Here is a 13,045-nt window from a genome sequence, read left to right on the forward strand (position 1 = left end):
TCATTTGGATTAAAAATTGTGCTAGACTTGTTAAGCGAGTCATTTGGATTAAAATTTTGGTATAAAGTTTTTGGTCAAACGATTGTTGCTTTTAATTAAAGGATTTAGTATATACATGGGATCCCAAAACAAAAGTTTATAATTGATATAAGGGAAAATAAACAAAGTACATGACAGCCGTCATAAGCGGAAAAACTACGTAACCCTAGCTTTCCAAAAGAAATCTCAATCATGGAGGTCAAGCAAGCTGCCTATGTACACGCCGCCCTCGAAGCTCTCCAACTCATTGCTTGTCCAGCTTCCCCTTGCCCTTACCTACACCACGTAGCACCCATGAGCCAAGGCCCAGCAAGAAAACTCAATCAAGCATACAAACAATTAACATATTACAATTATAAACATCTTGCCTAATAATTATAAACAACGTTCAACAATATTCAATTTACTTATGTGTCCATAGGGCCACCCAAGTGCACATCACACTTGCCTCGTTCAGACCGATATAGAGAGACGAATAGGCGTAACTCACGCTCCAGCCTCTTTTCGAGCGACCATAGGGTCGTACCAATGGATACCGCGCTTCCAGGTACAAACAGACATGCATTGCATACATAACTCAACTATGTAAAGAAAAGTTATTCATACTAAAACAAATATTTCAAAACATAATTATAACCATGTTCAATCACAGGGGCTCAAGCCCTAATTTCAACATGGGTGCAATTTTCTTACCTCAAGTCCTGTGCGAATAAATAGTACGACCCCAAGCACGATCCTTTTCCGAGCCTTGTGGTAGACCTAGTCACAAGATGAATAGTACGCTTGTTAATAACTAAATCCAATTACTAAATTTGGGACCAATATCATGCTTTCAGGACCTCCAATTCCACCAAATAGGGTGGAATAATCGTCCCCCTAAGCCCCCAAGTTCTTCCCAAGCCCAAAAAATGACTCATGCTGAAATGGGTATAGGGCAGGGGCGCCCAAACCAAGGTCAGGGGAGCCCTAACTGGGCAGACACCCCCCTGCATAGCGCAAGGGCGCCCAACCCAAGCGTAGGGGCGCTGCATCGCAAACCCCGAATTCTGGGTTGCGTTTTCTTCAATTTTTCCGACCCAAACTCGCCCCAATCCAACCTAAGACCTAAAAATCACCAAAACAAGTTTCCATATCATATTTTTTACTCCAAAACACCTCATACCACTTTTAGAACAAAACCCAAACCTTAAAGTATCAAAAACCCATCCAAAAACACCCAAAATCAAAAAATTACTCAAGAGTTCAAACACTCCTTAAGAACACCAAGAACAACAAGAGAAGCCATGATAATTCATACTTTAGCTGCTATAACTGGAAAATTTAGTCTGTAATTGGCCACCCAAACACGTTCTTCCAACAAAATCCAACTCCAACACCTCCTAGAAACCTTAAATCACAAGAACTTAACTTAACCTCAACTCATCCAAGAATACTAAAAAAATATGAGATGAAAAATAGGGTAATTGGTTCTTACCTTCTCAAATTTTGAATTCCTATGTCGATTATAGTCCTAGCAGCTTCTAGCTCCAATGGTTAGCTTGAATCATCTCATTCCCTTAGCAAATTCCCTTAGAAACCCAAAACCAAAGCTTGAGAACCCTTGAGTAGCTTGAGAAAAAAGAATAAGAAGAAACTAGAGGGTAATGGAGAGGTGAACACGTGAATGCCCAGGATACTCAACACTTGGGTCAATTACTCAGTCCAATAGGTCAAAATACCATTTTACCCCTAGCTCCAATTAACCTCAAAACTAAATCTAGGGGCATTTTTGTCATTTTACCTAAATCTCCACTAATCATCAAATTATACCACTAATTCATAATTAAATCCATTAAGCTCAAATACCCACCAAATTAATTCCCATTACCCAATAAACCTCGGTAACTTGCCAAGTTACCAAAATACCCTTAGGCTCACCCCAAGCAAGGTATATATCCTCGTTGTGACTTTACCACTAAATTGCTCACTAGGACCGTCTCATGCCAAATATCTCAATTATATCTACATAATAATGTGGTCTCAATCACATAGCATATATAATTACAATTATACCCTCAACAAGTCAAAATTACAAAAATGCCATTTTATAGCCTAAACGGGCCTATAAGCACATTTAATACACCTAAACATGCATAACTAGTCATATCATAATATAACTCATATAATTTACATAATCACATAGATAATCACAATTAAATCATATTAACACATAAAAATTCAAGCATGCCCTCTTGACCCACTAATCAAGGCACTAAGCCTTATTAGAAAATTTGGGATGTTACAACGTGTCAATTCCCCATTGCTAAGACCATCAATCGATGTTATATAATGAGTGGTCTTTTCGGTACCTGAGACGCCCTTTCACCTTTGGAGTACGGCCAGTTGCTCGATATTTGTGACCGTTGGATCACGCTCGAGCACCTACTCGTAGATGATCAACGACTAGGGATTAAGTACCTTTTCACCCACGTTTGGGGTTCCAAATTTTAATACTTCATTCCCTTTCGTTTTCCCATTCACTTTCATTCGTAGAGCTCTCACTTTCTTAGTAAAAAAAAATCTTTCATCTCCCAAAAAAACCCATTTCCAAAATCCTATTTTATCGCACTGATCCTGGATAACTGAAGAGAGTATCGATACTTTTGGGTTAACGAAACCAGATATATCACATGCGTACTCGTCTTCTTACCTACCTTCGATACTTATCGAGAAAGTGTTGTTCAACGAGTTTTACAGTTTCTGTTTTGTGTTTAGGTAATTTTTGTGTCTGGTTTTTTTCATTTGGGATGCTGAACATGCTAGGATTTTAGGTTGTTACCTTTTTCGTGCTTTTTTGGGCCCTTTTTGGTGTAAAAATCCAGTCGTAAGTGGTATTTTTATGTTTTTACTAGAATTGTTTTTTTTAGGTTTCATTTATGGAAATTTTACAGATTTCGGCCTTGTTTGCCTGTGTTCTTGAATCTCTGATGGTGTTTCCAGTGATGTTTTGTTGTTGTGGGAACACTCTTTTTTTATGAAAATTTTCCTTCTTTTTTTTCTATCTTCGAGCAGTTGTCTTAGGATATTCTCATGTTCCTGCCATTTTTCTTTCAGTCAGGATACTAACTACTTGGTTTTGTTTCAGATGTCTGATAACTCCATTTTAGTTTCATTTTAGGATGTGTTTTTGTGGTAATCTTGAGTCTTTATGTTTGTTTTGTGCAAGATTACACTCGTGTTTGTCTTTGTTGTAGGATGGTGTTATAAATTATGAGCTAAACGCGGAAAGAAGAAGAAATGGTGGAAAAATGGAACATTTTGTGGTTGTTTGAGTCAAATTGGCATCAAGGAGGAGTTAGAAGAATTTTTTATGAAGGTCGGACTTAAAATGGTTAGGTTTTGAAAAAAACATTAGAGTTGCGGCATAGGCTTAAGGGCCGGGACTTTAGCAAAGTTAGAAACTACCCAAATTTTGCAAGAATTAATGTCGCGGCATGCCCTTTAGGGCCATGGCATGATGAGTGGCAGAGAGCAAAGAAAATCTGGGTTTTCACACGAGCCGCGACATGGAGTTTAAGGGTCGCGACACTTGAAGATAAAGGCGCAAATCTCCTAGGCATTTTGAAGACACGGGCCGCGGCATGGAAATGCAAGGGCTACGGCGCGCCTCCCTGAAGAGAAAAAAATATCTTATTTAGGTTTAAAACATTGTAAATTAGGAGATTGATTTGGGTTCTTAATTACGAATTTTCAGAGAGCTCTTGGATTCGAGATTAGCAGTTGTTCAACATTATTGATCTATTTTTCTTCACATTTCTCTTAGTTTTTAATAGTTTAATTTTATGTTTCCGAACAATTGTTTTATGATTTTAGTCATGTCTAATATGAACTAAACATTTGTTGTAGGGTTTAATGTAGTCACTTGGATAGTTGTTAATTTTCTATGAAGTTTATATAGTTTCTTCTTCTTCTTTTATCATTTATCTATATGATTTATGCTTAATGAGTGTGGATAATTGATCACTATTTATATGATTTTGATTCGAGATCCGAGAGGGGAGAGTTGAATATTCTATAATCATATAGACATAAATTGCATATAGGATGATAGTACCTATAGGGTTTGTGTAGCGTTTAGGGTTCTATGCTTCATGCCTGCTATATATTAAAACTTATCACAAATATGTAGAAAGTTTGCATATAGGTTGAGACCTTTTCATCTTGAAAAAGAATTAGGATTGTTTTAGTTAACCTGCTATTAGGATAGAAATTGAAGAATTATATGCGCTGATTAGTAAGATTAACAGGTTGAAAAGTTGATGAAGTTAATACCCTAGGTTTTTAAATTCTTGAATCAATCTTTGTTATTGCAAAGTTTATTTCAATTTTAAGTCTTTGTTTAAAAATCACTCTATTTTTTACAGCCAAATAGAAATTTAAAAGCAATTATTGGTAATTGGTTGATAGTCCTTGTGGGAACGATACTTTACTTACTATTTTATTACTTGAATTGATTGTGTATACTTGCACATCATATTTTCGCGATTAAGATTTTCGTGCCGTTGTCGGGGACTTAATATCCAATATCAAAATTAATTGTTTTTTGCTCTAATTTGGTTTTTATATTTTATACTCATTTGGAGCAAGGTTGTATTTTTTTTTAGGAATTATTGGTATATGCGACGAAGTAGACAAGAGGAGCTCATACCGGTAGATCTTGAAATCAAAACAACGTGCAGACAAAATCGAAAGATTAAGAAAATGTTGGATTTTTCCATGGTTGAGAATCAAGGAAATGCAGCAATCAATGCTGCTAATGTTAATAATATCCCAAATATTGCAGAAGTCTTAGTGGAACAAGGACTAATGACGCTTAGAGTCTATGTACTTCCTACTGTCATAGGAGTGCATTCATGCATTAGACACCCCAATATTGCTACAAATAATTTCGAGATTAAGCCAACAATATTACAAATGGTGCAATCTACTGTTTAGTTTGGGGGGTTGCCTATAGAAGATCCTAATTTGTACATAGCCAATTTTCTGGAGCTATGTGCAACATTTAAGATGAATGGGGTGAGTGGTGATGCGATCAGACTAGATTATTTCCATTCTCTCTACGAGACTGGGTGAAGAGTTGGCTAATTTCACTACAAGCTAATTCTAATACAACATGGGAGGAGTTAGCCCAGAAGTTCTTAGCAAAGTTTTTCCCTCCAGCAAAAGCTGTAAAGTTGAGAGAGGAAATAAATAATTTCTACCAGACAAAAGGGGAATCGTTGTATGATGCATGGGAAAGATTTAAAGAGTTGTTAAGGAAGTGCCCACATCATGGTATAGGGAAGTGGATGTTGGTCCATAATTTTTATAATGGGTTGAATGGTACTTCTCGTACCATAATAGATGCTGCAGCAGGAGGTGCGTTTATGAGTAAGAGTGCCAACGAAGCTTATGATCTACTAGAGGAGATGACAATGAATAACTACTAGTGGCCAACTGAAAGGGGACAATCAAAGAAGGTGGCTGGTATGATTGAATTGGATGCTATTTCCATGCTTACAGTGCAAGTGGCAACTTTAACGAAGCAGTTACAACATAGCAACCTGTCAGCCCAAACCATGCAAGTTCAGAGTTTATGTGGGGCATGTGGGAGTGCTCATCCATTAAATCAGTGTCTTGCCATGGATATGAATAATATACCTATGGAACAAGTCCAAGCTATAGGAAATTTTCAAAGACCAACTAACAACCCCTTTTCGATGTCATATAACCAAGGGTGGAGGAATCATCCTAACTTCTCATGGATAAATAATCAAGCTGCACAACAGTCTTTCCCTCAAAGTCAGCAACAATTTTAACCTCCACAGCCACAACCACATCAGCCAACACATATGAAACAGCCTAAAGCACAGTCCGATGTACTAAACCAGTTCATGACTAAAACCAGGGTATCTATCAGGAGTTTGGAGACTCAAATGGGGCAGTTGGCTACTTTGATGACAAACCGTGCTCAAGGGAACTTACCAAGCACTACTAAGGTAAACCCAAAAGAACAGTGCAATGCAATATCCGTGAGGAGTGGCAAGGAGTTAAAAGAGCCTACAATGGATGGTAAGGGAACGAAGATAGAGGATCAACATGCCACTATTCTAGGCATGTAAATGGGGCGGGTTTGCCCCGCCCTGCCCCGCCCCGCCCCGCAAACATTTTGCCCCGCCCCGACTTAATTGGGGCGGGTCTGCCTTGCCCCATTTAACTTTTTTTTTTTTATAAACATTAAATTATAATTTTAGAATTTTCACTAAGCCTAAATATTATTTTTTATTGTAATCTTTATATTTTACACTTGGTATCAACTACATCATCAAATATTATATTTTGTTTTTTTTTATTTTAAAATTTACAAAATAAATAAGAATAAGGATGAATTATATAAAACATATTTTTCAATATTTATAATTCTTTCTAGTCTATATAAAATTAAAAATATTCAAAATCACATATAAAATGACAATTTTGCGTACTATGTATATAAGTAGCATGAGAGAATTGGGTTAGAGTATTAAAAAAAAAATTGAAGTGGGGCGGCCCCGCCCTACTTAAATTCCTAGCGGGGTGAGGCTGCCCCGTTTAACCGGGGCAAAGATGCCACGTCGGGTCGGGGCCCCGCCCCGCCCCGCCTCACCGCCCCATTTTGCCATGCCTACACTATTCCAGCACAATAGGAGGTTACTGATGACTTTCTAAAGAAAGAGAAGCCAAAATACATCGAGCCTACACCAAATATTCCTTATCCTCAATTGTTCTGAAAGGCTAAACTTGACAAACAATTCTCCAAATTTCTTGAGGTATTAAAGAAACTTCACATCAATATCCCGTTTGCTGAGGCACTTGAACAAATGCTGAGTTATGTGAAGTTTATGAAAGAAATTTTGACGAAGAAAAGAAAATTAGAGGATTATGAGATAGTGGCACTTACTGAGGAGTGCAATGCAATAATTCAAAAGAAGCTACCTCCCAAACTTAAAGATCCTGGTAGTTTCAATATTTCATGCTCTATAGGGGGTTCAGTAGAAACCAAGGCTTTATGTGATTTGGGGGCTAGTATAAATTTAATGCCTCTATCTATTTTTAGAAAGTTAAAATTGGGAGAGGCTCGACCAACTACCGTGTCTTTGCAAATGGCAAATCATTCAGTAAAGCATCCTAGGGGTATTATTGAGGATGTTCTAGTAAAGGTGGACAAATTCATTTTCCTTGCAGATTTTATTATTCTTGATATCGAGGAAGATGAAAATATTCTCATTATTCTTGGAAGGCCATTTTTAGCAATTGGTAGGCCTTAATATATATGCCAAAAGGCGAATTGATGTTGCGAGTGCAAAAAGAAGAGGTAACATTTAAAGTTTTTGCAGCAACAAAGGTTCCAATTTGTTGTTGTAACGACCTAAATTCACTAATAAGGCTTAAGGGCCTTGATTAGCGTGCCTGTAGGGCGTAATGGGAATTATGTGTGATTTTGATTATTAAGATGCATGATTATGACTTAAAGCATGTTATAAGATTATTTGAATATTTGAGATGCATGACTATGTGTATTAGTATGCATATAGGCCATGATTAGGTTAGAAGGGCATAATCGTAATTTTGGCCATTATGGGCATAACTGCTTTGATATATGTGATAATTGTCGAGACCACATTATTATGTGGATAAATCTGTGATCTGTGACTCGAGACGATCCTAGTGAGCAAAGTAGCGAAAAAGTCATGGCGGTGATTTATACCCGGCTCGGGGTGAGCTTAGGGGTATAAATGGGAATTTAGGGAATATACTGGAGTCTATCTTGACATTGAGGAATACTATTGGTGGTTAATTAGGTGTCGGGAATTAAGCGGGAAATATTAGAGACACTCGAGGAATTAGCGGGAATTGGGTAAAATGACTAAAATGCCCTTAAGTGGATTAAAGGGTTTAGACTTAATAGGGAGGGCATACTAGTCATTTGGCTTACAGAAGTTAAGTAATACCAAGGCTTTATGTTAGTGGGATTTTTAGAATACTATAGAAGTCTGAAAAGGAAGGAAAAGGAAGGGAAAAGAAAGAGAGAAAAACAGAGAGAGTTTCTCTCAGTCGGTTTACATTTCCTTCACCTGTTTCTTGAGGATTTCTGGAGTAAAGCTCAGAGGAGAGCTGGGATAATTAAGCATCAAGGATCCTAATCTAAGATTGTGAAATTGGCAGAGGTTTAGCAAGGATTCATCAGCACTTGAGGTAAGACTCTAGAGTTCTTCAATTTCTGTTTCTGGTTTTTGAGCTATGGTGCTTAAGTTGAATTGGATGGAACCTTAGGGAATTCAGGCTTAAGGCTGAGGAGAAGCAAGCCAATAAGGTCTAGAGACAGCTTGTGGTCGAAATAATATTAAAGGTATAAAGCCTAAACTCTAACTTTGTTGTTCAGCTGGTTTTTACTGAGTTTTAGAGCTTAGGAGTGGCTATGGTGAATTATGAGTTTGTGGATGCATGTGCTTGAGTTCTAGGTGTTTGGGGTGCTTGGGATGAGTGGATTATGGTCATGAGGTTGTTTTTGAGTTTGGGAAAGAGTTGGAAGAGTTTTGGTTGAGGTTGGTTTGAGAAAATCGCGGAAGAGGAAAATTGGTGTTGGGCTGTCTGTGACTAGCGCTACAGCGCTAGCCTTTGGGTGTTGTAGCGCTAGGCCATGATGCTGAAGGGAGTTTGGCTTCTGTTTGTAGCGCTGTAGCACCCTCCCATGAGCGCTGTAGCGCTACCCTGCGTTCTGAAGAGGATTTTGGGGTTGTTTGCAAGGGTTTTTGACCTAAGGTTTGGGGTTTGTTTCCACCACCTTGTTTGGTGGAACTAGGACTTCCCGGGGGCTCGGGATTGGCCCTGGGGCTGGGTTTTGGACTTGAGGGTTGATGATGACTTTGGCTATGGTTGTGTTTAGGTGAGCGCTAGGGCTCGAGGGGGATCGTGCTCAAGGAGTCGAGAGATCAAAGCCAGTGAGTTGAAAGGTAAGAAAACTGCACCCGGTTACATGTTTGTGATGGGACTAAGTGCTCCCGAGAATTGTATCGTGTCACGATGGTATTTCGCCATGGGACATGCAAAGCGGCCTAAGAGTGCCGTACTTAGTATCTGCGCACAGGGCGTGGCTTGGCCACTAGTAGCCGAGAATATTCACTGAGCTCGGCTTAATCAGGCCGGAGTCAGTGGGATAATGGAGGGAGCAGCCTAAGAGCGCTAGCCCTAGTTATCATTTGTGTTGTGATATGTGAATTGAATTGATAAGCTTAGTATGCTGAATACTTGGTCATGCTGAATGATTACATGTTTGAGAACTTATGATGCAATGTGAGTTATGGACTTGTCTGTTGATTGCTTATGCTCTGTTGTTGTGTTTTCTTGCTGGGCCTTGGCTCATGGGTGCTACATGGTGCAGGTAAAGGCAAAGGCAAGCTGGACCAAGCCTGAGGTGGAGAGCTCCGAGGTGAAATGTACATAGCCAGCCGTTCGATCATCATGGTCGAGGAGTGGATCAGGACAGGGATTACCTAACCGCTCGTTTTGCCTTAGTATGGCTGGTTAATGTATCTGAATCTTATAACTTTTGTAAACGATCTTTAAACTTGTATTTTTGGGATCCCGTGTAAACGAGTAATGTTTCTTAATGAAAATGAAGCTTTTGAGACCAAAACATTTTAAACCCTAGTTCCTTTATAGTCTTAGTAACACGATTTTGTTTAATTGACTTGGTTAGCAAGTCTGGCACTTTATAAACACACAGTGTAACGGTCTTGGCTATCCAAGGCGTTATAGTTGTAGAGTTGATGTGGTGGAAAATGAGGGTGATAAGATAGAATTTACTAAGAAGAAAACTATGGTGACAGGTGGAAAACAAGCAGTTCGTCAGAAAGTGAAAAAGATCTTTAGTGATAAAGCTCGATTGCTTCATGAGCGGTAGAAAGTGCCAAAAATATGCAATACTAAGAATAGACCATCTTCTCATGATACTATGGCTCTCAGGGATATGAGGGGTGGTTTGGATCCAAGTTGAATATTTAAGAAAACAAGCGTCTGGCTAAAGGACGTTAACGACAGCGCATTTGGAGGCATTCCAATCTTTTATTTGCATTGTTTTAGTTTTATTTAAGTTTTGGATTATGAACACTTTAATTTTAGTCTTTTGAGTATTTATTTTTATTTGATTTTAATTTCTATTAAATATGAGATTAATTTGAGTTGCAGTGCTACTTCGGGCTCGGGCAGAATGAACTATGGGATAACCTAAAAAATTTCTTTCCCCATTTTCGATTCACCATCTCAGTCTGTATTATGTTAAGCAGTCTGAGGTGTCAGGTAAGTTTCTTTTCCTTAGCTTTTATTTAAACATCGGGGACAATGTTTAGGTTAAGTTTGGGGGAAGAGATTTATTGTTTTGTATATATTATGTTATTTTGTTAGTCGTGTTGTTTTGCGTTTGTTATGTTTTTTCTAGGTTGTTTAGAGTGTTAGTTGAATCAAGTTGACAATGATTAGAAAATGATAATATGATTGAATGATGTGCTGTATAAATTGAATGGGAATGAAGCTATAAAAATCTGTGCTTGGTTGAATATTTCTTGCCATTTTTACATTGTATACTTAAATAATTGAGAGCTTAATCATGATTTTTAATAAAATTTGTGTTATTGACCAATTTGTATGCCTGCTGAATGTTGAAATAAAAAAAATATGAAAATGTTGTTATTCTAGAACTTGCTTGCTTGCTATTTGAGACGAAATCCTAGATGATGCATGCTTAGGAAAATTATTTAGGCAATTCTTTGGAACGTTTGTGCCTTTCAAGCCAACCTTGATTTATTGAATCCTTAGTTACCCAATTTTGAGCCTAATTTGATTCTTTTTGTTTGACACCTATTTTGAGCTTATTTGAAACTTTGTTATTTTTCCTTCCCTTTGATATACCATGAACATATGAAAAGTGATTGGGGGATGATTTGTAATGGGGTTTATATTTGGAAATTTGTGTTGATAGAAGAAGAAAAATTAAGAGAGAGAGAAAGAAAAAGTATATTGAATATGAACTACACTCCAATTGAAAATACAGAGAAATAAGTTTGGGGGAGTGTAGTATCATTAGAAAAAAATGAAATAAAAAAAATAAATTTATGAATTCTCTCTCAAAATAAGAAATATTGGGAAATTTGGGATTGGTTTTTGGGTTTTTGAGTGGATAAAGGTTGAATTGTTTGGTTGAGTGCTTATGGTACATTTTTAGGCTAAATGACTTTTTCATCTACCTTTACCTAAGCCTTCAATTATAAGTTGTGAAAGTCATATTGATTTCTGAGCATGTGTTTTCTACATTAGTGGAGATTAGTAAGTATAGCAAGCTTATGGGATAATGATATTAATTGATTGTAATGAAAAAAAGTTTGGTGAACATGAATTGATTCAAATGCATTTTATTTATTAATCATGATTTTGAGAGCTTTTATTTTTGTTTGGACTTAAGTGAATTGGAAGAATGTTTTGACTGAAATTCTAGATTGTAAGTTGATTTTTGTAAAGATTATATAAGTGTGTTAGTCATCACAGCTTAAGGCATGAATTATTGTTGTCGACTTGATTCTATTGTGTTGGTTGTTTAGGTTCTGAGTTTTGTCATGTGAGTTTATGTCCTTTGTTCGAGGGTGAACAAAGAGTAAGTTTGGGGTTTGATAACTCCATTTTAGTGTCATTTTAGGATGTTTTTTTTATGGTAATATTGAGTCTTTATGTTTGTTTTGTGCAAGATTACGCTCGTGTTTGTCTTTGTTGTAGGATGGTGTTATGAATTATGAGCTAAATGCAGAAAGAAGAAGAAATGGTAGAAAAATGGAACTTTTTGTGGCTGTTTGAGTCAAATTGGCATCAAGGAGGAGTTAGAAGAAGTTTTGATGAAGGTCGGACTTAAAATAGTCAAGTTTTGAAAAAAAAAATTACAGTTCGGCATGGGCTTAAGGGCCGCGACTTTAGCAAAGACAGAAACTACCCAAATTTTGCAGGAATTAATGTCGAAGCATGCCCTTTAGGGTCGCGGCATGATGAGTGGCAGAGAGCAAAGAAAATTTGGGTTTTCACACGGGCTGCGACATGGAGTTTAAGGGTCGCAGCGCTTGATGACAGAGGCGCAAATCTCCTGGGAATTTTGAAGACACGGGTCGTGGCTCGCCTCCCTGAAGAGAAAAAATATCTTATTTAGGTTTAAAACATTATAAATTAGGAGATTGATTAGGGTTTTTAATTACAAATTTTCATAGAGTTCTTGGATTCGGGATTAGCAGCTGTTCAACATTATTGATCTATTTTTCTTCACATTTATCTTAGTTTTTAATAGTTTAATTTTATGTTTCTGAACAATTGTTTTATGATTTTAGTCATGTATGATATGAACTAAACATCTGTTCTAGGGTTTAATGTAGTCACTTGGATATTTGTTAAATTTCTATGAAGTTTATATAATTTCCTCTTCTTCTATCCTTTATCTATATGATTTGTGCTTTATGCGTGTAGATAATTGATCACTATTTACATTATTTATGATTTTGATTCAAGATCCGAGAGGGGAGAGTTGAATATTCTATAATCATATAGACATAAATTGCATATAGGACGATAGTACCTATTGGGTTTGTGTAGCGTTTAGGGTTTCTATGTTTCATGCCTACTATATGTTAAAACTTATCACAGATATGTAGAAAGTTTGCATATAGGTTGAGATCTTTTCATCTTGAAAAAGAATTAGGATTGTTTTAGTTAACCTGCTATTAGGATAGAAATTGAAGAATTGTATGCGTTGATTAGTAAGATTAATAGGTTGAAAAGTTGATGAAGCTAATGCCCTAGGTTTTTAAATTCTTGAATCAATCTTTATTATTGCAAAGTTTATTTCAATTTTAAGTCTTAGTTTAAAAATAACTCTATTTTCGACAGTCAAATAGAAATTTAAAAGCAATTATTGGGA

The 13,045-nt window shown here is 36.9% G+C and overlaps 1 non-coding gene across 1 annotated transcript; it reads right to left on the reverse strand.

Annotated features, from left to right (window-relative positions):
- Positions 1-5,249: 5,249 nt before the first annotated feature.
- On the reverse strand, positions 5,250-5,356 carry LOC133787491 (small nucleolar RNA R71). The gene has a single exon (XR_009872510.1). It is a non-coding gene; the product is annotated as a small nucleolar RNA R71 (small nucleolar RNA).
- Positions 5,357-13,045: the final 7,689 nt, after the last annotated feature.

This window comes from Humulus lupulus, chromosome 6, assembly GCF_963169125.1.
Source record: "Humulus lupulus chromosome 6, drHumLupu1.1, whole genome shotgun sequence".
In the NCBI taxonomy this organism is placed as follows: domain Eukaryota; kingdom Viridiplantae; phylum Streptophyta; class Magnoliopsida; order Rosales; family Cannabaceae; genus Humulus; species Humulus lupulus.